Source organism: Schistocerca serialis, chromosome 6 (genome assembly GCF_023864345.2).
Source record: "Schistocerca serialis cubense isolate TAMUIC-IGC-003099 chromosome 6, iqSchSeri2.2, whole genome shotgun sequence".
Taxonomy (NCBI): Eukaryota; Metazoa; Arthropoda; class Insecta; order Orthoptera; family Acrididae; genus Schistocerca; species Schistocerca serialis.
The window spans coordinates 57,545,474-57,572,218 of NC_064643.1; the positions used below are offsets into that span (position 1 = coordinate 57,545,474).

The 26,745-nt window shown below is 46.6% G+C and overlaps 1 protein-coding gene across 1 annotated transcript in view; it reads right to left on the minus strand.

Moving 5' to 3' along the window:
• The window catches only part of LOC126484260 (zwei Ig domain protein zig-8-like), a 442,308-nt gene that overhangs the window by 194,787 nt on the left and 220,776 nt on the right, over positions 1-26,745 (minus strand). Inside the window, exon 2 of the mRNA XM_050107679.1 lies at positions 6,287-6,408. The gene's annotated coding sequence lies outside the window, so the exon portion shown is untranslated. The remainder of the gene's footprint in view (positions 1-6,286; positions 6,409-26,745) is intronic.

Genomic DNA, 26,745 nt, shown 5'->3' on the forward strand with positions numbered 1-26,745 from the left:
TGTTGTCGTTCCACCTGCTGTTTTAGGGTATGAAAGGTGGGGCGGTAATTTTCAGATGCAGAGGTACGAGCATAATACTCAGCAAGATGCTCTGAAGTTGTGTCTGGCTTTGTGTATACAGCGCCATTCGTGAAAAGTCCAGATATACCAGCAGGGGCTTCATATCTGCAAAGGCTTCCAAATCTGGTAGGGTGAGGTCCATGTTCCAATGATGGAGACATATCGTTCCCAACACTCCTGCTTCCGGCGTTTGATGAGTTTACGACCCAGACACATAGCTGTTTGAAGGCAATGAGGTGCTCCACGGACAGCTGTTGCTTATAATGCTGGAGGGCCTACCTACAGCCTGTAATGGGATCTGCAATTTCCGGTGACCACCAAGGCTCTGTCTTCCACTGTGGGCAAACTAAGGAACACAGGATTGCCAAAGCAGCTGCTGCAACAATAGTAGTAGTGATGGTCTGGACAACCTCATCGACGTTACCATGCAATGGAGATTCAATGGTGGTAGTGGAGGTGAAAGCATACCAGTCTGCCTCGGTAAGATTCCACCTGAGCAAGTGTCCAGATGATTGATGCTGGGAGAGGGACAGGAAGAATGGAAAGTAGTTACTACCACCAAGTCGTCGTGAGCACTCCAGTGTATAGGTGGTAGAAGACCAGGGCTGCAAATGGAGAGATAAATGGCTAAGTACGTGCCATGCACGACACACTGACATGAGTACTCTGGTGCCAAATGTCGGATTAGTTAGTAGATGATCGACATCTTTCCCATGGCCTGTGATCTTGGTTGCATCCTACAAAGGGTTATGGGTGTTAAAATAACCCAGGAGTAGGAAAGTTGAGGGTAGTTGGGAAATAAGAGCATCTAGTACATGGTAAGGTACATCACCATCTGGAGGGAGGCGGACATTACAGATGGTAATTTCCCACATTTTCTCACTCTGACAGCCACAGCTTCTAAAAGTAAGGACACAGATACAGACTGCACCTGACATCCTCTTACAGTCAGTACGATTTTTGTAAATCCCTGATAACTACCAAGGGTGGGGCTCCACATCGCTGGGAACCAGCTATACTGAATGTCAATCCAGAAAGCACATGTAATGCATAAGAGTTGTCGTAACTCAGCCCAGTGGGAGGAAAACTGCCCCAATTAAACTGCAGGATGACGCTATCTGTGGTCTGCGAATGTCACCTTGAGCCACCGGTTGAGTAGTTGTAGCCACTTCTGTTGCAGGTGAGGTGTCAGCGAGATCTAGGTCCTTGGGGTGTGCTAAAATCACCACCTTGTCTTCAGACACAGAACTGATACGGAGTGGTGGGGCAGGGACCACCAGAGTCTCACGTTTCTTAACAGTCTTCTTCTTGGACTGTTTGCCCTCTCCCTTCTCGTTAGAAGATTGTCGCAAGGGCTTCTCAGAAGTAGTTTCAGATACAAATGAAACCACAAAGCCATTCAACCAGAAGCTTGTGGCTCTTTCAGCCACTGGCTGGTGTCCACGCTTGCCCAGGTAGAGATTTTGGAAGGTGGAGTCCAAAGGGACACCTTCCATGCGAAAGGAACTGGACAAGGCTGTTACTTTTCTGGCTAGGGTAAAGGGACCGATGTTCCTGGCGTTGAAGAACTTGATGCGCCCAAAGGGTAAGCTTTGGGAGCAACAGAAGGAAATGTGTCCCCAACCACTAGGAAGGGGAATGGAGACAGGTAGCCCTGAGGGCCAACTGTGTGGGGTTTAGACAAGGACTGTACCATCGCTAATGTGGGGGATGTCATCGTTGCGGCAACATAATACCATAGAAGTCAAATGGATTGCAATCATTCATATTTCAGTTTAACCTCTCTGTAAGTCATCCTGTCCAGGATCTTGTATTCCATCATTTTACTCTCCTTTCAGAGTACTGAGCAGTCCAGTGAGCAGGGGGTTGGTGCTCTCCACAACTGACACAGGTGGGAGAAGGTGCACAGGAAATAATCAGATGCAATGAATGTCTGCAGTCTTTACATGTCGCACTGGTGTGGCACCAGAAGACATGTCCCCTAACTTCTAGCACTTCATGCAGCGCATACACGGAGGGACGTATGGTTAGATGTCACATCGGTAGACCATGACCTTGACCTTTTCAGGTAATGAATCACCCTCAAAAGTCGAAGGTATTGGTAGCAAACCTGTTGTCGTTAGGTCCCCTATAGACGCGCTGGACAAAGTGAACACACCACCATTCTAAATTGGCGCGTAGCTCGTCGTCAGAGGTTGAGAAGAAAAATAATCTCATCGACAATGTTGATGCTTGTATGGGGCTAACCAAAACAGGAATATCACCCAGCATCTCACATGTGAGTAACTCCTGTGACTGGGCTGGGAATGCTGTCTAAATCAGGACTGACACATTGCGCATTTGGGACAGCGCAGCGTCTTTCTCAAATTTACCCTCCAGGTGCACTATGAAAAAGATTGGCTTGGTAGTAAGAAAGGCGTCTCCATCGGTTCTGCTGCATGCTATATAACGAGGAAACGTTCCTCCCATGGTATACTTAGGGACTGGAACAACTAGGTGTCATATGTCTCAGCATTGCATTGAACCTCCCCTTCCTTAAAGGCTGCTGGGGCTCTTTGGACCCCAGCAAAAGATGAATTGGTTCACTTCATTGTGGGTCATCCGCCCTGATGATTTCCACTCCACAGCAAAGGGCACCTGGCATTATGGCGCAATGGCATCAAGTCCTTGGCATACACAGGGGTTTCGCAGCTCAGGCATCAGCACTGTGATCCCTGTGCTATCAGGGGTCAACGGCCAAGAGGGTACTTGATGGCCGCACCATAAGAGATTGGCTACCATACTGGATAAATGGTGTGAAGAAATCCATTATTGTCATGTGGGCAAAAGAGGATGGTGGACAACAGAAGTAGATGATGTACACCATAAGGTGTCCTCGCCAAAAGAGCTTGATTGTGGGTGGTGATTCAGAGCCATGATGATAAGAGGTAAGGAACGTCTAATCGCACAGTGGATATATGGTGCACCACATAGAGATGTCTTTCCCCGGATGACCCCCACTGCGGAAAAATTTTGGACTGCCAAGGTCAAACTCTAGAGGATACCATGATCCTAAAGGACGAAAGTAGGAAACTCCCTTTGGTCGCCTCTTACTACAAGCAGGAATACTGTGGCCCTATTCTAACCCCCGAACCTGCAGGGGAAGAAAGTGCTGTGTAATATATTGAAGCGTTCTGGAATATACTATTAATTCTTCAAGTACAGAATTTTAAGGTGAGTAAAATGCTATATATTTTCAGAAATATTCTTTTAAAATGTAGCATTTGAGCAGTAATTCGTCGGTTGTGAACAATCTCCTTCGCTGTGAGGGGATAGTAGCTCAGGTTTTCACACAGAGAAATAGGAAAGGACGCAGAGTGTAAACGAAGGGTAATGATTTCAACTGGGTCGTGAGATGAGCCAGAATGATGTGTGTGTGTAGCTCAGTGTGTGCGGTAACTCGTGGTGACCCACTGGTTTTGGAATTAAACACAGGTGAGCTATTATTTCCTAGTATATTTGAAATCTATTGACTATTAACTGTGTTTTATTACTGTTGTAACATGACACGTCTAATGTATTTGTAGAAGGATCTGTGGATGAATACAAAACTGACAGCCGTCAATGTTGGAAAACGCCCACCGTGTGCCTTTTTTTAACCACTTTGCTGCAGACAAGACGGAAGTTGACAAAGTAATAACGTATCGTGAAACACAACATGCTGAATTCGCACATAATCAGAAATGTGGAAACTGTGACATGACAAATTCCTATGTATGTGGGGCATAGCCAATAGCTCATGCTAGTCCTGAAACTCGGACACTGGTAACAGTGATAACTGAGCACCAGAGGGAGCTTGACCGTCTCTGACAAGAATGGAACCAATACGCCGTACTCGGACCAGTATGCGGTACTCTTCTGTTCCGGTCGCCGGAGTAAAGTTATTTCGGAAAATTATGGGTTGCACAGATCCACGATTGTGGACTTACCGCCAGAGTTGAACAAATTCACTCGACTAATAAAATATGGCACCCTTCGCAAAAAAGAGGAACAGTCATTTTCAAGAAAGTACGAACAAATGGCTACCAAAGGCAGTGACCATATAAATGGCAGAATGAATAGTGGGGCGACCACACAAGAGGTAGTGTGAAATTAGAGCCAGAACACGATACTGTATTACACATTTGATACAGAAATAAAAGAATAACTTTCATTCCGATTTTTTTAGTTTTAAATTTTGCTAAAGCATGAATCCGATGAAACAAAAAAGTTTTACCTGAGATATTCTAGCTCCCTACGAAGTTTCTTGAGAAATTTATAAAGAAAGCAGGCCTCACACATTTAGAGAGAATATTACAGAAATAGTTTATGTATATCAGTTGAAGTCGTTTCACAAGCGTTTGATGCTCAATGCTTAAATAGTATTCCACACGACAGTCACACAGATCGGAGATATGATCACTCTTGGAAAAACTGCGCAACAATTAAGTAACAAGTTGCGCAACTTTATGATTGTTCAATAGAAAGTGGAAGAAACAGCAATGCCTAGACATACTCTTCTCGTAGTTTACGTCCGTCTGACTGATGAGATTAATCTCCGTGATTAATCTCTTTTCAACAACCAGAATTCCTGAAAACATGGTGATACTGCCACATGTGATGACAGCGCTCAATTACAGCAAAAGGTCGAAGACAACACTCCACAATGTTTGCATAATCACTGCAGGATCTAAGGGGACTTCGGGAAATATATGGTTCAAATGGCTCTGAGCACTATGGGACTTAACATCTATGGTCATCAGCCCCCTAGAACTTAGAACTACTTAAACCTAACAAACCTAAGGACTGCACACAACACCCAGTCATCACGAGGGAGAGAAAATCCCTGACCCCGCCGGGAAATATATGAGCTGAAGTGGGTCCTCCGTTGCGTGTTGCATCCTCTATCGAAACAGAGGACGCGTTCGAAACAAATACTACGCTCACAAGAATTTGCACTACCCTACACCAGAAACTTGGGCCACATTCACACTTCCGCGTTATTTCACGCTGCTGCCGGTTAGTCCTCATAAGGTGACGCACAATACAGATTACTTCACTTGTGGGAGGATGAGGTCTTTTCCTGGCAGAACTATATAAAAACTAATACCTTCAACACTTCGCTGTAAAGAAGCAAACCGGTAGAACTTCTCTGGAAATAAGAACTGTACACATAAAAATAGAAATTACAGTTATGGAAAGATAGCAGAAAGAATAGCTACTATTTGACACATGATTCATTTTCTAGTTTGAATCATACGGGCTACTGACAACTCATTGGTTATAATAGTTTTGAGTATCTGATTTGTTGATCATCTAGTCTTATGAAAAACTGATAACTACGCAGATGAGTGAAAAGAGGGAGTTTGTCTACTTCCGTATTTGGACACGGAGTAAGCATACAGTGCAATCATTCTTAATATAGAGCGCCAAATAGATCCCTAGTGTACTTACTGTATTTCAGCTACCATCACAAATTAATGACACATACGATTGAGTGGTTTCGTGACGATATGCGCTGACAAAATTCCCCCGAGCTGTGAAAAACACGTAGGAGTAAGCCTACATAAAATACCATGTGGATGAGGACAGTTTTATGTCGGACAGGTGGCGCGTACTACTTAAGAGCGCTGTGTATAACACGACAGAAGCTTTCGCCTTCTATACCCTGCGAAATCAGCGGTAGAAGAGAACACTCTAGAAAATGGACATTGTACTGCATTCGACATCTGTTACTACATAGACTAATAATGTCTGTGATCGAGATAATTAGTGACAACACCGTCAATAAAATGGCGATCTGCAGCTAATCACGGCTTAGGAACCGGCCATCGGAAGGTTGAAAGGGTACGACGGGCGCGCGACGAAAACATTACCTTATATGTCGCTCGGGCGAGCACCAGTGACGTGGAGAGGGCAGCGCGGCTATGTTAGTACGGTCGTAGCAACCAAAAGACAGTCCCAACTTGACAATGGCTGAGGAGTACTCGGTCGTAAGCTCGTGGATTTTAAAGCGTTTGATGCTGCTGGAAGCCCGATAGAATTTTATCACAAATTAATGAAGCTTTGAAGCAGTGACTGGCTCTATTTGGGAGCTATATGGCTTTCACGACCTGTCCAGGAATGGCGATTGAAACGACACGCATTAAGATATTTCTTACGATCGGTTGAAGGGCTCTGAGAGGAAATGTACGTCGCTGGCCCATACCTGTGCGTGCCATGGCTCTAGCCGCAGTCGCCGCGGTGCGTGGCCGCGGGGTCACGCATCTCGCAGCTGTCGCGTCCACCTGACAGTCTCACGGCGCTCGTCGCTGTCTGCGTCATCTCCACCTGACAGGAAATGTAAAAGAGAGTGTGAGTGCACCGTACGCACTACGGCACGAAGTTGTAGGTGATATCACCGAATAGTCAAGCCCTAAGTTTATTCTGAACAATCCAGTGAGCAAGTACCTAATGACAGAAGTTCTTAAAATGTAAGTTTTGTGTCGTGACTGTGAAATAATATCTTACAAAATTTTGTACATGGCTGCACGTTCAGTGACCGTGAATAGTTACAATTGAAAGAAAAACAGCCCTCGGTCACTATTTTTAACAAATTAAGAAGGGCGTGAGCGAGACATGTGATTTACAAAGTGTTTCCTTAGACTAACCGCTTAGATGGGTAATCGTCCGTAAAGTAAAATTGTCGACGCGTCTGATTTGTTGTTGTGATTGGAGAACTGATGATTGATGTAGGATATAACGGAAGACAGTTTATTACCTATACCTCCAATGGAATTAGAAGTGCTTTAAGAACAAGAACCTCATCATCTGGAAGGTATTTTAACAGCAAGAGCCTCGTCGTCTAGCAAGTAATCCTTTAAAAAGCTGCCTCGACAGTGGTGAGCGAAAATTGTAAAAATGTACTACTCAAGTGCAGGGCACCGTACTCTACACAACATGAATTGCGCTCCAAAAGCATTCATTGGCCAGACCGATAGCCCTGTATATAGTACATCGTCAGTGGCATCCTATACCGAGGATAAATAGAAAATTTATGCAGTTATGGTTACTTATCTCGATAATACAGCAAAACAGAAAAAAGAAAAATCTAGTCACATAACGACGTGCTTTTCAGGATTAAAGTTTTTCAAATGATTATTAATAACGGCGACCTAAAAACGTATACACGACGTGAATACTTAAAAACATATGTTTCTTCTTTATCTTGTGTAGCACACGTAAGTGACAATGGATTGTAGGCCAGAATATTGGGATAATCTGTAGAGCACCCAGAGTAGAAGAATGTTCTAATAACTATAATACGAAAACGGAAAAAAGTGTTCCATCTGTCTACGACACAAATACGTTCTGTTGTGCAGAGAACCTTGTTTCGAACACTCCACTTCGTTATGTTGCGGCCACATGTAGAAGGCGTTGCTTCACGCAGTGGAGAATGGCAAAACAGAGGCAGCCGGCGATCGCGGCATTACGAAGTAGGAGCGGCACAGATAGCCTTGCTGACAGTTGCAGTCTATCAGCAGGCTGACGCAAGGACGCACGCAGACCGAGCGCCGGGCGAAGCCTGGAGAGTGCTGAGTAAGGGAAGTGAGGCCAGCACGCTAAGTTACGCTGCAATATACTGCAGGAGTAATAACAAGAAGCTGCCACCGAGGGTATAAAAAAGGCCTCTTGCCGGATATAAATAGTGGGGTGCAGACAGCAACGGACAGAAGCCATTTGGAAGCAGTTCGGATCTGCCGACGGACGTGGTCCGTGTCCGATTGTTCAATCTTCGTAGGTGACGATTCCGGAAGTCTGTTCCAACTCGCAGGAGTCATCCGTTCGCCGCCAGATGTCAGCTTCAGCTCTGGGGGTCGACCCGAGTCCGGTCGGCACCACGAATCACTAACTACAGCGAGAACTTGCAGCAGGACCGGCCGCAGCGCTGTCTGGGTCACAGGCGCCACCGAGGCCTGACGCCCGGACTTCACGGCAACCCGGCCCTACGGCGCGTGGTCCGTCCACGACGGGGCCTCGCGGACATCGCGACTGACGGCTTCCCAGCCGCCGGTGCAGCAGGCGGCGGCAGCTGACCTCACGGCCACGGCCTATATGGCTGCTTTGCGGTGCCATGCTGGGCTGCCGAGCGGCGACGAGTTCATCTCGACCACAGGCCATCCGGACTTCAGCGGAGCACTGGTGGCGCGCTTTGTCGGAGAATCTACACAGCAGCAGCCAGGCGGAGACATCTGCAGAGCTGGGCAGCGACGACGAGGGAGAAATTGTAAAGAAGCTCAATAAATAATTGTAAAACTCCACGCCGTCTCTGTCTTTGGCGCAGCCACTGTGTCTGCTGCTAACAAGTACTTAAGGAGTCGTAGCAAGTAGCAATCGGCCATAACAAGTACTGCAGAAGTCGTAACAAGTGGCCATCTGACAGTACTTGTTAGCAGCAGACACAGTGGCTGCGCCAAAGACTGAGACGGCGTGGAGTTTTACAATTATTAATTGAGCTTTGTTTACAATTTCTCCCTCGTCCTCGCTGCCCAGCCCTGCAGATCCTTCCACCTGGCTCCTGCTGTGTAGATTCTCCGACAATGCAGGCAACGCGCGCCACCAGTGGTCTGCTGAAGTTAGGATGCCCTGTGGTTGAGATGAACTCGACCCACTCTCCCTCTCGGGAACCAGAACGAACGGATGACTCCTGCGAGCTGGAACAGACTTCCGGGATCGTCACCTACGAAGACTGAACATTCGGACACGGACCACGTCCGTCCTCAGATCCGAACTGCTTCCTAATGGCTTCTGTCCGTTGCTGCCTGCGGCCCACTATTTATATCCGGCAGGAGGCCTTTTTTATACCCTCGGTGGCAGCTTCTTGTTATTACTCCTCCAGTGTATTGCAGCGTAGCTTAGCGTACTGGCCTCACTTCCCTTACTCAGCACTCTCCAGGCTTCGCTCAGCGCTCGGTCTGCGTGCGTCCTTGCGTCCGCCGGTTGTTAGACTGCAAATGGCAGCAAGGCTATGTGTGCCGCGCCTACTTCGCAATGCCGCCATCGCCGGCTGCCTCTGTTTTGCCATTCTGCGCTGCGTGAAGCAACGCTTACTACATGTGGCCGCAACAGTTAGTAACACTTCTCTGCAATTGAAGAGTAGTATAAGGCAAATGCCAGGATGGTAACTTTCAAAAGGGCACGGCAGATATCCTTATCGAATCCAAGCTTGGTGCTCCGATGACCTCGTTGTCGACGGAACAACAAATTCTGAATCCTGCCTCCTTCCATCCTTCATTAGGGCAGTAAGCAGCCGGATGCGACGTTTCATTTTTTCGTCCGTACATTCATGACTAGCAGCTGAACAAACACTAAGGGCGGTTGGGAGAAACGGTTTATCATCCGTTTTTTTGCGTTATTTCTGTGACAGGCCATTATTAACTCTTATTCCAAACAACAATTGACCGATAAGAAAGTTCGCAGTGGAATCGTATTTCATGGATTTCCCGAATATCTGATATTCGGTATATGAGCTACTCGACAATCTACCCAATTATTCACACATTCCCACTATAACCATGATAACGATAGACGGCCTTTTTAGTTTCCTAGCAACCTACGACATAAGCCATCAACTCTAAGTTCACTGAAAATATCGGCTTCGATCGTTTCATTGTATGATGTGTGCCTGTGTGCATATCTCTGATTTCCTAGCTGCCATTTTAGTCAGCATGGCACCGGTTACTAGTACCATTAGAGAGTTACGTCCAGCACTTATGAATTGATCTTTTAATACCTTTTTTTTTGCTTTCTTACTCAGTAAACTGACGGAAAAAAGTTAACACCAAAAAATAATTAATGTAGAGTAACGATATTTCGGGATTACATTTATCTACGTAATATATTTAGCTGATTGACATAGAAGGATCAGAGATTAACGTGAAAGCCCGAGCAAATGTGAAATGCTGGTACATTAATAAACGGTGGAACCGCCAGAATATTGAAGGCACGGTGCCGGATGCCAATTTGTGGAGTGGAGCTCCAGGCCTGTTGCACTTGGTCGGTCAATACAGGAACGGTTAACGCAGTTTCTGGACGACGAGTCAGATCTGGTGATCGAGCAGGCCATGCGACCGGTATGTGGGCGAGTGGTATCCTGTTGGAGAACACCCCTGGAATTTTGTTCACTAGTAGCAGTAAAACAGGTCGCATTACCAGATTAACGCACAAATTCGCAATCAGGATGCGCGGGATAATCATAAGAGCGCTCCTGCTGTCGTATGAAATCGCGCCCCAGTCCCTGACACCAGGTATAGTTGTAGTGGTTGCAACTCTTACGGGACTTGTGCGATATACGAATATGCATCATCCTTCAGTAGTAGAAACATGGCTACCAACTTTCGTTTATCTCGTACAACTCTTTCTTGATGCTGCGATTATTTTAGTCATTGTAGATGGCTTGTCATTGTATTATGGGCAATATCGGCATAAAGACGTTCTGCTAATATCCATTATTTACCAACTACACACATCAAAAAATGTTTTGCATCACCCCAGTGCCCAGAACTCCTGAACATAGACGTTGACTGTGGATATTTTATCACAGACACAGTCCCTTTGACTGTTCCCCATGTCACTAAACCCTCCCAAATATGTAAACAACCATGAACGAGCAGCGCCTATTAGACGGAGGGAATCCGACAGCCGATCATTTCCAGTCATTCCACCAGGAAGGAGGTACACGGCTCGTGTTGTCTGTAGTTTAACCGTGCATAGACGGTCAACACCGCGGTTCGATCGCGCCCACAGTGTTACTTTGTGCCAGGAAGGGTTCTCAACAACGGAAGTGTCCAGCCGTCTAGGAGTGAACCAAATCGATGTTGTTTGGATATGGAGAACATACAGAGAGACAGGAACTGTCGATGACATGCCTCGCTCACGCCGCACAAGGGCTACTACTGCAGTGAATGAGCGCTACCTACAGATTATTGTTAGGAGAAACCCTGACAGTAACGCCACCATGTTGAATAATGCTTTTCGTGCAGCCACAGGACGTCGTGTTACGACTCAAACTATGCGCAATAGACTGAATGTTGCGCAAGTTCACTCCCGACGTCCATCGCGAGGTCCATCTTTGCAACCACGACACTATACAGCGCGGTACAGGTGGGTCCAACGACATGCCGAATGGACCGCTCAAGATTCGCATCTCGTTCTCTTCACCGATGTGTGTCGCCTATGCCTTCAAACAGACAGTCGTCGGAGACGTGTTTGGAGGCAGCCCGATCAGGCTGAAACCTTAGACACACTGTACAGCGAGTGCAGCAAGCTGAAGGTTCAATGCTGTTTTGGCGTCGTATTATGTGGGGCCGACGTTTGCCGCTGGTGGTCATGGAAAGCGCCGTAATAGCTGCTACATACGTTATTGCCGTCCTCCGAACGATAGTGCAACCATATCGGCAGCATATTGGCGAGGCAGTTGTCTTCATTAACGACAATTCGCGCCCCCATCGAGCTCATCTTGTGAATTTGCTTCAGGATAACGACACCGCTCGATAGAGTGGCCAGCATGTCCTCCAGACATGAACCCTATCGAACGTCCCTTCGATAGATTGGAAAGGGCTGTTTATGGACGATGTGACCCACCAGCCACTCTCAGGGATCTAGGCCGAATCACCGTTGAGGAGTGGGACAATTTGGACTAATAGTGCCTTGATGAACTTGTGGATAGTATGGCACGACGAATACAGGCATTCACCAATGCAAGAGAACGTGCTACTCGGTATTATAGGTACCGGTATGTACAGTAATCTGGACCACCACCTTTGAAGCTCTCGCTGTATGGCGGTACAACGTGTAATGTGTGGTTTTCATGAGCAATAAAGAGGGCGGAAAAGATGTTTATGTTTCTCTCTCTTCCAATTTTCTGTACAGGTTCCGGAACTCTCGGAACCGAGGTGATGCAATATTTTTTTGATGTGTGTGGATACCGTAATGTGGTAGCGATGCTTTTGAGTTGTCCACCAACCTGTCTCGTGGGTATTTTAGTTTTTTCATGGTGTAAAGTAAATATTTGATGTCACGTAGTGCCAGCATATGAACAATTTTTAAAAAAGTATTTTGTTCTTTTGCTTATCAGCTGGCAACTATCAAGGATGACTTCTTTGTAACTCGTAAGAATGGCATTAGGTGGCACTTAATCTTCTTTTAATCTGCATGCTCCCTCATTGTAACATTAGAAAGACGACTTGTCTGACGATCTGTAACTACTTATATATCCATATGTAGTTTACGATAAATTATTTTGTAAATTCAGTATAACATCAATATGTTGAATGCTGTGAAGCGTTTACCATTAGGTGGGACTGATATAATCCGTTTGCTGCTAGAAATTGGCGCGCCATTTAATCCTCGGATCTGCAGCCACCAGTCAGCAGTCTACGGCCGTGCTGTGCTGTGGCGTGGGCGGCCGAGGGGTCTCCAGCGACAGCCAGGTGGCTGTTTCATTACACTTTCATCTGACTCCGTGCTCATCGGTTCTTCTGCATGTCTTCTTTATACATTGTTCGTTTTCTAAATAACTCTTCTACATGAAGTCGAAACTGATCTTTAATAAAATATTATTGCGGTGCTGACTGTTGTTTACTCTGAAGTTACAGATAACCAGATGATGGCAATTAGATGAAAAAGACTTAGTGTAAAAATAAAATCAATCAGTGTACTTAGAATAGTAACTATACAGTGTCCTTAAGAGACATGTACTACGCAGCAGGTCCAGAAGAACATGAATTTTCGAAAAAGATTCAGGGCCGCACCCACTCGACTGGAACATGTTCCCTGTTATCAGTTCATTACACAGCCTCCCGCTCGCTGCTAAGATTGCCCACCGATAATCACAACAGAACAGGGATACGATTAATAGTCAATCGGGCAAATGTCACACCTAAACATGACACATAAACGTAAAGCAAAGAAACTTATTCCTGAAAATTAACCGAAGCCAAGTCCGTAAATCTTATCCAACAGAACCTCCAGCTAACTAATGGATCCATAGAGGGGATGTTAAATTAAATACCTTTCAGCCGTATAGTTTACAACCTTATTTTATTTGGCAATCAGTTTCAGCGTTTTATTGCGCCATCTTCAGATCCCTGACCGACGTGTAGGAAGAACGTACTTCGGTTGTGATCAAAACAGGGGCCGGCAATACTAGTCTTAGCAGATTCTTGCTATAGTGATCACTTCCACCATCATCGACCAGGTTATGCGAATTACATAACTTGTATATAGAGATGTAACGCCACGTACGTCTACATACCTTCCAACAAATTGCCGGATCTCTGAAATGCAGAATTTCGCTCCAAGGACGGACAAACAAGCTATTAAGTAGATTGTAATAATGTTTTGGCTAATCCTGATACACGAAACACAATGTGACTCGTAGCAGTCAGTACAAGAAACGTGGAAGGGAACTCTGCATTCTGCCGTTTTCCGAGGCAACTAGAAGGTCTGACGGTATGTAACCATCTCCACACGGTCGATTTAATGTCTAGGAGTCCATTGTGAATAACAGTTCGAAGCCTTCCACACCGAGATTCGCGGGGGAATTGACGGACAGAACCTTTGGAATGGCGAAGTGGAGGATTTGTCTGCTGCTTGATGGTCTTGCTGGAACGGCACGGACCTGTCTAAGTACCAATCCACAGCTCACGAAATCAGTAGCACGAGGGTACGGTAGCAGGGCACTGCACCAGCCATGTCTCAGGCCCGAATTTGGACGGACCATCGGATGCGTTGCATAGCTGTCGAGGAGAACACGACTTCTGTACAGATCCTCGAACCTACTTGTACTACAGTGAACACTGAAAAGCTGTGCTGGCATCAGCCCGGTGAGCACGGTTACGATCAGTTAAGGTTTACATTGTGTACTCGCAAGAGCCATGCTCGTGCACAGGACGAGTTCAAGAACTCCACCGTCTAGCGCGGAACAGGCTTGAGGAGCAACATCCCCGCCACCTTGTGGACTGACACCACGCCTAGCAGTATACGATAAACGAGATGGAGCAACAGCACCCTGTGAGCATATTTGGCCTTCACAGATATGGAAGGAAAACCACTTGAGAACCGTCACTGTTATTTTGGTTATCGTGTCACCTTTCTTTCAAGTGAAACAGTTTTTGGCGCATTATAGAGCTGATTCTTCCACTGTATCGCCCCACTCCCCTTACCCCAACCCATCTTGGATCTGAGCCCTCAGACGTTCGCAGACACGTAACCGGCTTAAACCTCGTTTCGGCCACTTCAGTACTAAACGTTATGGCACGGTGTCTCGTGTCTCTCGGCCTACCGTATCAACGCGGGAATTAAGCGTGTGCCCTCGGCGCGTGCTGCAGTGACCCGGGCCGATAGATCGTGCACCGCAGTGCGCCGCTGGCGCGTGCGGCCCTCCAGAGTGGCGTGTAGTGGCGGCCGCCCTCCGCCACGCACCTCTGGCCCGCTCTCTGCCCACTACATGATTAATGCGCTCGCCGTTCTAGCTGAGCGCGCACGCCGCACTCTGCGAGCGCTGCTGATAATTCCGCTAGTGATGAAACGCTCTGCACGCCACTAAATCTCTAGCTGTCTCACACACACACACACATACACACACACACATGGCAGGTATAGGGCGGCGCTTGTAGCAAATGGAGACAGGCGACGACCAACATTTCCACGAGCACTGGCGTTTTGCGAAATGAGGAAATTGCTTCACTGTCATCGCCAGGTGCGACACGGGACTGGGGGACTGGGATTAGCCCATTGAGCTGGCAAGTTTTCAAATGGCTCTGTAGTCCACACGTGCACTTTTAATGGCCCAGACGCCTGCTGCAGATCCTGCAATACATCCGTAGCACTTCTCCCGCATTTCCAGTACCACTCACGAACCTGCCGGTACTGTATGCTTTCGGAGAGCAAATACTGTCGGATAGACCGTCAGATACAGAGCACCTCGTGATCCTGCTGCTAATAAGGTACACCGTTCGTTTGTTGTACATTTTTACGAGATTCCAACAGGATCGACTTACTTACAGTTACCTGTGTAGTTACTAGATTATTTTTTTAATTTCTTGCATGTTCGAGTGCTTACTAGGCACAAGCTTTGATTTTAATGGCAGCGTATCGACCCTGGTATCGTATAGGCTTTTGTTTGTTTTGGATAGTGTAGGTCAGTGTCGTTTAGATCATTATTGAGAGAACACTCCGAATTCCAGCGGATAATAAGCCAAGTACATCGTTGATATGTTACATATTTTTACGAGCTTCAAACAGGAGCGACTGTAGTAGTGGATAGGAACTGCGATTACTGTCTACAGATGCGAGCTGAGTTTGCGACCCTTCGCTCACAGCTTCAGGCTGTGTTGGCTTCCGTCCCGCAGCTTGAGGCTGCTGCCAAGGGGCATCACTGTGGGGGTTCGGTCACAGGGATGGGAAGGACGTCGAGCACATCCCAAGTGTCCGCTGATCGGTCCACTGCTGTGGCAATCCCGGGACTGCCTGCACTGAGGTTGCCCCTCACCTCTGGTCAAGTGAGAGATCATTCCAAAGTCAGGCAGGCAGCAAAAAACTTTCCGAGGGGCCGATCGTAGGGCCTCTCCAGTTCATTTGAGGAACTGGTTTCGGGTGTTATACACTCCTGGAAATGGAAAAAAGAACACATTGACACCGGTGTGTCAGACCCACCATACTTGCTCCGGACACTGTGAGAGGGCTGTACAAGCAATGATCACACGCACGGCACAGCGGACACACCAGGAACCGCGGTGTTGGCCGTCGAATGGCGCTAGCTGCGCAGCATTTGTGCACCGCCGCCGTCAGTGTCAGCCAGTTTGCCGTGGCATACGGAGCTCCATCGCAGTCTTTAACACTGGTAGCATGCCGCGACAGCGTGGACGTGAACCGTATGTGCAGTTGACAGACTTTGAGCGAGGGCGTATAGTGGGCATGCGGGAGGCCGGGTGGACGTACCGCCGAATTGCTCAACACGTGGGGCGTGAGGTCTCCACAGTACATCGATGTTGTCGCCAGTGGTCGGCGGAAGGTGCACGTGCCCGTCGACCTGGGACCGGACCGCAGCGACGCACGGATGCACGCCAAGACCGTAGAATCCTACGCAGTGCCGTAGGGGACCGCACCGCCACTTCCCAGCAAATTAGGGACACTGTTGCTCCTGGGGTATCGGCGAGGACCATTCGCAACCGTCTCCACGAAGCTGGGCTACGGTCGCGCACACCGTTAGGCCGTCATCCGCTCACGCCCCAACATCGTGCAGCCCGCCTCCAGTGGTGTCGCGACAGGCGTGAACGGAGGGACGAATGGAGACGTGTCGTCTTCAGCGATGAGAGTCGCTTCTGCCTTGGTGCCAATGATGGTCGTATGCGTGTTTGGCGCCGTGCAGGTTGAGCGCCACAATCAGGACTGCATACGACCGAGGCACACAGGGCAAACACCCGGCATCATGGTGTGGGGAGCGATCTCCTACACTGGCCGTACACCACTGGTGATCGTCGAGGGGACACTGAATAGTGCACGGTACATCCAAACCGTCACCGAACCCATCGTTCTACCATTCCTAGACCGGCAAGGGGACTTGCTGTTCCAACAGGACAATGCACGTCCGCATGTATCCCGTGCCACCCAACGTGCTCTAGAAGGTGTAAGTCAACTACCCTGGCCAGCAAGATCTCCGGATCTGTCCCCCATTGAGCATGTTTGGGACTGGATGAAGCGTCGTTTCACGCGGTCTGCACGTCCAGCACGAACGCTGGTCCAACTGAGGCGCCAGGTGGAAATGGCATGGCAAGCCGTTCCACAGGACTACATCCAGCATCTCTACGATCGTCTCCATGGGAGAATAGCAGCCTGCATTGATGCGAAAGGTGGATATACACTGTACTAGTGCCGACATTGTGCATGCTCTGTTGCCTGTGTCTATGTGCCTGTGGTTCTGTCAGTGTGATCATGTGATGTATCTGACCCCAGGAATGTGTCAATAAAGTTTCCCCTTCCTGGGACAATGAATTCACGGTGTTCTTATTTCAATTTCCAGGAGTGTATATGGCTCACGATGTCTCCGAGTCGTATGCAGTCGTTCAACCTGTTACAGAGGAAGCTTCTGAGGCCACAAGGTCTGGGCATTCGTAGATGGTGGGTTTGCTAGTAATTAGGCGCGTAATGGGGCACCTTAGAGACATGGCTGCCAAGGAGGGGAAGGAAGCCTTTGTGCACGCCGTGTGCATATCAGGGAGAGTCATTCTGAAAGTGGAAACGGTGCTTCTGGGTGCCATGAAGAGTACAGGCTGCAGCCAACTGCAGGTGATGGCTCATGTTGGTACAATGAGGTGTGTCACTTTGGATTGCAGGAGATTCTCTCTGGTTACGGGCGGCTAGCGGAAATGGTAGAGACTGCCAGTCTTGCTTGCGAGATTAAGGCGGAGCTCACCATCTGCAGCATCGTCGATAGAACCGACTGTGGTCCTTTGGTGCAGAGCCGAGTGGAGGGTCTGAATCAGAGGCTCAGGTGGTTCTGTGACTGTGTAGGCTGCAGATTACTCGACTTCCTCCATCGGATGTTGGGTTTCCGGTTCTGCTTAATACTTCAGGAGTCCACTACACGCAGGAAACGGCTACACGGGTAGAGGGGGCTGTGTGGAAGCGATTGGGCGGTTCTTTAGGTTAGACAGCCTCAGGGACCCACAGAATGCGCGTCTGTTTAAAAGGGGGACAGGTAAAGCATATTAAGTTAGCTGTAGATACGACCGGTACTGTAGTTGTAAATTTTAGTAGCTGTGTGGGAAAAGAACCAGAGCTACAAGCCCTAATATAAAGCACTGAAGTTCAAATAATAATAGGCACAGAAAGCTGGCTAAAGCCTGAAATAAGTTCAGCCGAAATTTTTTTAAACGATCTAACAGTATTGCTGCCAGAAGTAGTTTTTCTTGTAGTGAAATTGAAGTAGATAGTTCCTGCGAAATAGTATTGGTAGAGGTTATACTTGACAATCGGACAAAACTACTAATTGGATCGTATTACCGACCACCGAGTCAGAAAATATAGCTGCCGAGCAGTTCAAAGAAAATTTGAGTCTCATTTCAAATACATTCTCATTTAATACAGTTATAGTCGGTGGTGACTTCAATTTACCCTCGATATGCTGGAAAAATTATACGTTTAAAGCCGGCGGCAGGCATAAAACGTCATCCGAAATTGTACTGAATGCTTTCTCAGGAAATTATTTTGAACAATTAGTTCATGAGTCCACTCGAAGCGTAAATGGTTGCGAAAGAATACTTGACCTTTTAGCAACAAATAATTCTGGACAAATAGTGAGTATTGTGACGAATGCAGGGATTAGAGACCACAAGGCAGTTGCTGCTAGGCTGAATACCGTAACACCTACAACAATAAAAAAGAAACGCAAAGTATATCTATTTAAAAATGTTAATAAAAATGTTCTTAACGCCGTTTTAAGAGACAGTGTTCATTCGTACCGATCTGATCATGTGAGCGTAGAAAAGTTGTGGAATGATTTCAAAGAGATAGTATCAACAGCAATTGAGAGATATATACCACATAAATTAATAAGTGATGGTACTGATCCCCCATGGTACACACAACGGTTCAGATAGCTGTTGCAGAAGCAGCAAAAAAAGCATGCCAAATTTAAAAGAACGCAAAATCCCCAAGACTGGCAAAGTCTTACAGAAGTTCGAAATATAGCGCGTACTTCAATGTGAGATGCTTTTAATAATTTCCATAACGAAACTCTGTCTCGGAATTTGGCAGAAAACGGAAAGAGATCCTGGTCATACATTAAGCACGTCATTGGCAAGACGCAATCAGTACCTTCACTGCACGATAACAACGGTGAAGTCACTGATGTCACTGCCACTAAAGGAGAGTTACTAAACCCCGTGTTCCGAAACTCCTTCACCAAAGAAGACGAAGTAAATATTCCTCAACTCCAATCAAGAACAACTGCCAACATGAGAAACATAGAAGTACATATCCTCGGTGTCGCAAAGCAGCTTAAAGCACTTATAATTGCAAGGCTTCTGGTCCCGATTGTATACCAGTCGGGTTCCTCTCAGAGTATGCTGATACAATAGCTCCATATTTAGCAATTATATACTACCGCTCCCTCACTGAAAGTTCCGTACCCAAAGACTGGAAAATTGCTCAAGTAACACCAATACCTAAAAAGGGAAGTAGGGGTAATTCGCTGAATTACAGGCCCATCGATTTGCAGTAGGGTTTTGGAACATATATTGTATTCGGACATTATGAAGTACCTCGAAGAAAACGATTTATTGACACACTGTCTGCAGGGATTCAGAAAATACTTGCGAAACACTACTACCTCTTTGTACTCATGAAGTAGTGAGTGCTATCGACAAGGGATGTCAAATCATTCCATTTTTTAGATTTCCAGAAGGCTTTCGACACCGATCATCACAAGTGTCTTCTAATCCAACTGCGTGCCTGTGGAATATCGCCTCATTTGTGCGACAGGATTCGTGATTTCCTGTCAGGAAGGTCACAGATCGCACTAATAGACGGAATGTCATCGAGTCAAACAGAAGTACACTACTGGCCATTAAAACTGTTACACCACGTAGATGACGTGCTACAAACGCGAAATTTAACCGATGGGAAGAAGATGCTGTGATATGCAAATGATTAGCTTTTCAGAGCATTCACACAAGGTTGACGCCGGTGGCGACACCTACAACGTGCTGACATGAGGAAGGTTTCCATCCGATTTCTCATAAACAAACAGCAGTTTACCGGCGTTGCCGGGTGAAAAGGTTGTTGTGATGCCTCGTGTAAGGAGGATAAATGCGTACCATCACGTTTCCGATTTTCGTAAAGTTGGATTGTAGCCTGTCGCGATTGCGGTTAATCGTATCGCAACATTGCTGCTCGCGGTGGTCGAGATACAATGACTGTTAGCGGAATATGGAATCGGTGGGTTCAGGAGGGTAATACGGATCGCCGTGCTGGATCCCAACGGCCTCGAATCACTATCAGTCGAGATGACAGGCATCTTTTCTGTATGGCTGTAACGGATCGTGCAGCCACGTCTCGATCGCTGAGTCAGCCGATGGGGACGTTTGCAAGACAACAACCATCTGCACGAACAGTTCGACGACGTTTGCAGCAGCATGGACTATCAGCTCGGAGACCTTGGCTGCGGTTAAACTTGACGTTGCATCACAGACAGGAGCGCCTGCGATGGTGTATTCAACGTCGAATCTGGGTGCACGAATGGCAAAACGTCATTTTTTCGGATGAATCTAGGTTCTGTTTACAGCATCCGTGTTTGGAGACATCGCGGTGAACGCACATTGGAAGAGTGTATTCGTCATCGCCATACTGGCGTATCACCCGGCGTGATGGTATGGGGTGCCATTGATTACACGTCTCGGTCACTTCTTGTTCTCATTGACGGCACTTTGAACAGTGGACGTTACATTTCAGATGTGTTACGACCCGTGGCTCTACCCTTAATTCGATCCCTTCGAAACCCTACATTTCAGCAGGATAATGCACGACCGCATGTTGCAGGTCCTGTACGGGCCTTTCTGGATGCAGAAAACGCTAGACTGCTGCCCTGGCCAGCACATTCTCCAGATCTGTCACCAACTGAAAACGTCTCGTCAATGGTGGCCGAGCAACTGGCTCGTCACAATACGCCAGCCACTACTCTTGATGAACTGTGGTATCGTGTTGAAGCTGCATGGGCAGCTGTAACTGTACACGCCAGCCAAGCTCTGTTTGACTCAGTGCCGAGGCGTATCAAGGCCGTTATTACCGCCAGAGGTGGTTGTTCTGGGTACTGATTTCTCAGTATCTATGCACCCAAATTGCGTGAAAATGTAATCACATGTCAGTTCTAGTATAATATATTTGTCCAACGAATACCCGTTTATCATCTGCATTTCTTCTTGGTGTAGCAATTTTCATGGCCAGTAGTGTATTGTTGTGACAGGTACCGCGGAAGCCCATGACACTTTTGCTCATACTTCATGTCTGCCCCCATCAGCCTATGTCCGTGGCGTGGCCCATGTTTCGAGCAGTCGTGTGCCTTTACGACGGTCTACCATGTGTAATACGAAACGATATTCTTCCGACCTGGCTACACATTCTCATTTATCCCCAGACCAACCAATTGGTGTAGCAATTTTAATGGCCAGTAGTGTAATATCCGGCGTTCCCCAAGGAAGTGTAATAGTCCCTCTATTGTTCCTAATTTATATTATGATATACAGACAATCTCAGTAGTCCTATTAGATTGTTTGCAGATGCTGGTGTCATTTAACGTCTTGTAAAGTCGTCAGATGACCTAAACGAATTACAAAGTGATGTAGATAAGATATGTGTATGGTGCGAAAAGTGGCAGTTGCCCCTGAATAAAGAAAAGTGTGAAGTTATTCACATGAATACTAAAAGAAATCCACTAAATTTCCATTACGCGATAAGTCACACAAATCTGAAGGCGGTAAATTCACCTTAATACTTAGAGATTACAGTTACAAATGACCTTAATTGGAAGGATCACATAGATGATGTTGTGAGTAGAGAAAATCAAAGACTGCGGTTCATTGGCGGAACACTTAGAAAATGCAACAGGTCTACTAAAGAGACTGCTTACACCATGTTTGTCCTCCCTATTCTGGACTACTGCTGTGCTGTGTGGGATCTGCATCAGGTGGGACTGGCGGATGACATCGATAAAGTAGAAAAAAGAGAGGCTCGTTTTGGCCGGAGACACGATACGTGAATTGGAGTGCCAGTCATTAAAACAAAGGCGTTTTTAGTTTTCGGCGGGATCTTCTCATCAAATTTCAGCCACCAGTTTTCTTCTCTGATAGCGAAAACATTCTGTTGGCACCCACCTACACAGAGAGAAATTATCTTCGCGATCAAATAAGAGAAATCAGGGCTCGCACAGAGAAATGTAAGTGTTCGTTTTCCCCACGCGCCGTTCGAGAGTGGAACGGCAGAGAGTCAGCTTGAAGGTGGTTCGTTGAACCCTCTGCCAAGCACATTATTGTGAATAGCAGAGTAATCACGTTGGTATAGATGTAGAATACTTTCAGTCTACCACGCAATAAAGTGGTGTGAAAGTGCAGAAGCTGTAATCCTGACGGCACGGAAAGGTAGGTTGTAACACTGCCATATGATTCTGTTCAACACGTCACTCTTATGAGATATTCGAGGTTGGTTGCGACGCTCGATCTATTCCAAATCGATTTCTTCACTTGAAACTGTTTCGTTCATCACAACATAAATTCTACGTAATAAATGTTGATTACGAAGTAACATTACACCTTCCTCACTACGTAAAATTGCTTGAATTTATCAGTCCCTTTCCAGGCGAACTCTCTACTCTTACTTGTTTTATTAGCTTCCAAATGTAGTTCCAGTTATCATATATGCTTTTGTCTTGTAGACATTATCCCCAGCCCAAATAACTTAACTAAAGGCTGAAAATTATTGAACTATATGAGAAAAAACGTAAATTACTAACTACGGCGTGCACACACTTTATTCAACACGTAAACGTCACAACAGTTATTCGGATTTGCGTTATGACATGTTCGATATGCCTCCCATCATGGGGCGATGGTGTGGCGCAGATGAAAAATGGAACTCTGCATGATCCACTGAAGTGTAGGACCATGATGCTGTCGATGACCTCCTGAATGGCCATTTTAAGCTCAGCAATGATTTTATGGTTAATGCTCTACATTTTGTCTTAAAAATAGCCTCACAAAATGGAGTCGCGTCTATGCAGATCTGGAGAATATGGCGGCCAATCGAGGCCCATGACAGTGGCCCCTGCGTATCTCACAGCCAGAATGCCGTCCTCAAACTGCTCCTTCAGGCCATCAAACACTCTCCTGCTCTGATGGGGACGAATTTCGTGTTGCATGAACCACATCATGTCGAAATCAGTGTGACTTTGGATAATGGGGATGAACCTTCTTATACCGTTCGGTAGTCACTGTGTCATCAAGGAATATAGCACTGCTTATTCCGTGACTGCAGATTGCATACCACACAGTCACCCGTTGAGGGTGAAAAGATTTTGTAACCTCCCGCTTCCTAATCGGCCTACTGGATAGTGATATAACTGACTGTCATCGTACATGCCTCATGAAATTTTACAGTGAATAAGGCTGTCTTTAGTGAAAGGGAATAACACTGATTAGTTGGAGGAAATTAGATGTCAGCTAAAATTACTCAGCAAAGGAAAGGCAACTGCAGATGTTGAGATAATCATATCCTTCTTTGTAGATTACACGAATGGACTTTCTATCCTACCAGCAGTTTGTCATAATTCGCTGAAACAACGTAAGTTTTTCAGGCGTTGGAAGAAACTGCAGATAATACTCATTCTGGCAAGTGACGTAATCGTCGGTCGGATGCACATAAAACGGGCCTACATCGCTGGTGCCAACCTGATAAAGAATTATGGAGGATGTTACACTCTTATTGGTAAATGTAAAACATCTCTGTAGCAACTGACATGGAAAAGAAAAGAACGCAAGTCTGAAGATTAACGGGTTGTCATCACAGAACCTAACAAGGATTAGAAATCAGCGGTGCTCTTTCAAAGGAGTCATGACGGCATTCGCTCTGATATGTGGAAATCTCTGAGCCACTAAACCTGTACGGCCGAACAGAGATTTGAACCGCCAACGTCCCGCATACCAGTTCACTGGGTAACCTTTCTTGATAACTGAAACACATTATCGCAACGAGGAATCTTGTGAAACTTTTTTCTACTTGTCCGGGATATGACATGCTAGCAGACAACCCATTGTGCGTTTCTGAACGGAGGGAGGGAAATCGACCGCACGAAAGTAATTTGTCGATTATGTCAAGAATATGTTAGAGGGGTGCTACTGGTTGTAATAAACGTGTAAATAATCTGGTATAGTGGTCACAAGGTCTGTGCTGCTTTTTGCGACAGTTTCTATAGTCTATGGGAAGGTCACGTATGCAGAAAAGTGTGGCGAAATGTAGGAAGGAAGACCTGCAGGCGATAGGAAGCTGGCGCTAGGAGTGCCAGTTTATCACAGACACGTGTAAATGTGGTGGACTGCGAAAAATTAACCGGAAATGCCCATTATTGTTCCATTATACTATTGGCTATGCATCACTGAAAAGAATAGCAAAAGTAAAATACATACAAGAACTGTCCAGAATAACACAAAGTGAGGAGCTCATGAAATGGCCCGTAGTATGGTTAGTACGCAAGAACTCAATCTTAGGTACACGAAGAAAAATGTTTATTAATAAGTATATAAAACACAATTGTCAGATTCGAATCACATGATTTTCATACATCAAGAATAGTCATTATGTGATCGGCTGGTTGAGATATTGGTCACAGGTCGATCTGTAAAACAGTCCAAAACCATTTGATATTGTTTCTTCAAACAGGCGAGTTCCCCGGCCGTAAATGACAATGTTCTACATCCGGAAGGGCCACAGCTTAGAACGGTTGTCGCAGAACACAACACAGCAGCAAGCCGTGATATGCAACAGTGTGGGCTACCAGGGCCAAGTGTGGGGAAGTCGGAACGAGGCACGGCGAGAGACTCGTGCTTGGCTCAGTTGGCGACGCTCCCAGTCGGCGGCCGGCTTTGAAGGGCGGGACAGCGGGCACGTGCAGTATCTGCCGTGAACTGTTTTCGAACGTGTGGCAGCGTGGGAAGAAATCAGGCTGGCGCTTGCCGTGCCTCCCAGGGTTGACTCGGCGGCTGTCCGTCGGCGAGGCGAGTGTGCCGGGTCGCCCGTGTTTGTCAGGCCCACACATAAGGGGAACGGGAGGGGGGGGGGGGGTGAGGTAGCGAACCAGGGTATCTGTCTCTGGAGGCAGGTTCTGAAGCCACCAAATTCATATTCTCGAAGCAGGAAACCTGCTTTCACAAAGCGCTTAGCATCCAGCGCAAGATGATCTATCGATTATTCACATGATTTTGAAAAGTATCGCTGTTGGTTTTCGAATATTCTTGAATACATTCTAAGTTGATTTCTAAATGAATCATAAGTTGAATTTTGAATGCGTGCGTAGTATCCGTCATGTCTCTGCCAGGGGAATCCCCGTCACATCAAGAAATTAAATACTTTCCCACAGACAGAGGGGGAGGGGCTATACGAGCTGACCCGAATAAAGCCGAACGGGTGAATACGAATCGCTGTTTGTTTATGTGGCTGAGTGAGTGTGCGAATGCTCAGTGTTGTTATAAATACTAGCGAAATCTATAGATTCAAACTACCAGAGTGGAAATAAACGATTAACAGTATTAACCTGTAAGAAAGATTACGTGTTATCTTCTCGGTGTATCCGAGAAAATGAAATTCAGACAGAAAATTTTTGCGAGAACGCTACACTGCTAGGGGCTAGTCGTACAGTACGTGGTTGGCAGCCGCTTGAGCTCTGTTCTTGGAACAGCGCGGAAAACGCGTTGTACGAACACCTAAGCGGAGAATAAACGCGGGAAAACTGAACTGGTGATTCTGGCAGGGTTACTGAAGTTAGCCGGAGAGTAAGTTTTTACAGTGGCAAGAATAGTTACAGGATTGATAATGATATGACTGTTAGAACGACGAACGAGAAGAAACGAGGACATCACATGAACTGTATGAAAGAATGTGATGATTCTGGAGTTATGTAAACATATCGTACACTTATTGCTTTTCGATCTCATGCCTCTGAAACTGGAGCATGTGAATGAAATGTGATACTATTCCCTCACAAAACATTTTGCTTACCGTAGGTCTAATAGGCATTTGATATTGGTACTTCATGAGTTCTGTTCTGTTGTGTTACTTATGTAAATGAGGTATGTAAAAATGATCATTTGTGCAAAAACAACTCGCTTATTTGGCGTGCGTTACAATTGCTGCAATATTAGAAAGGCCAGTTTCGTTTTAACTAGCAGACAGTGACAAAATAGTTGTAATCAAATCGAGAAACCACACCACTGCTGGTACACCGCTCCGCGGAATTTGAATCCCCGCCAGACGTCATGGACGTCAAACACCCCTAGAGGTCTCTGCACCATCGCGCCGTAAGCTGTGGCGGCGCGCGCCTCCTGGCCAGCTTTTAGTGTGGGGCCGCCACAGTGGAACACGTGGTCCCAGCGGCCCGATAGAGTACTTAGGCGCCTGCGAGTCTAATCTTGACACCCCGCCCCACGTGCCTCCTGCCTCTTCGTGTACCTACTGATGCCCCTCCTCTCTTCATCCCGCCGCTTCCCCTGCTGCCCCTTGCTCTCCCCTCCTTTTCCATCCTCCCTGCGCTTTCCCTCGGCAGGTCCCGCCTGGCAGTTTTATTCTTCGTTGTGTGTGCTCCAAGTGGGTTTTAAGTGTGTTGTTCCGGAGTGTTTTTATTACTGTGGCCGACTTTTAACGTGTGCATGTCCATTGAGCGTCTTCTCTGAGTTTTGAAGAATCGCCAACTGTGTTTTTTAACTTTCTGGTGACTTTCTTTTGACTGTCCTCCATGAACGTCTCCGTGTTAGTCTATATTTTTACCTCCATTTTCCCGCATTATTCTGTTTTAAGTTCCCCTTTATCGCCTTATGTATGTACTATTTTTTCTTATTATAAGTTCGTGTCACTTGGCTGAAGAGC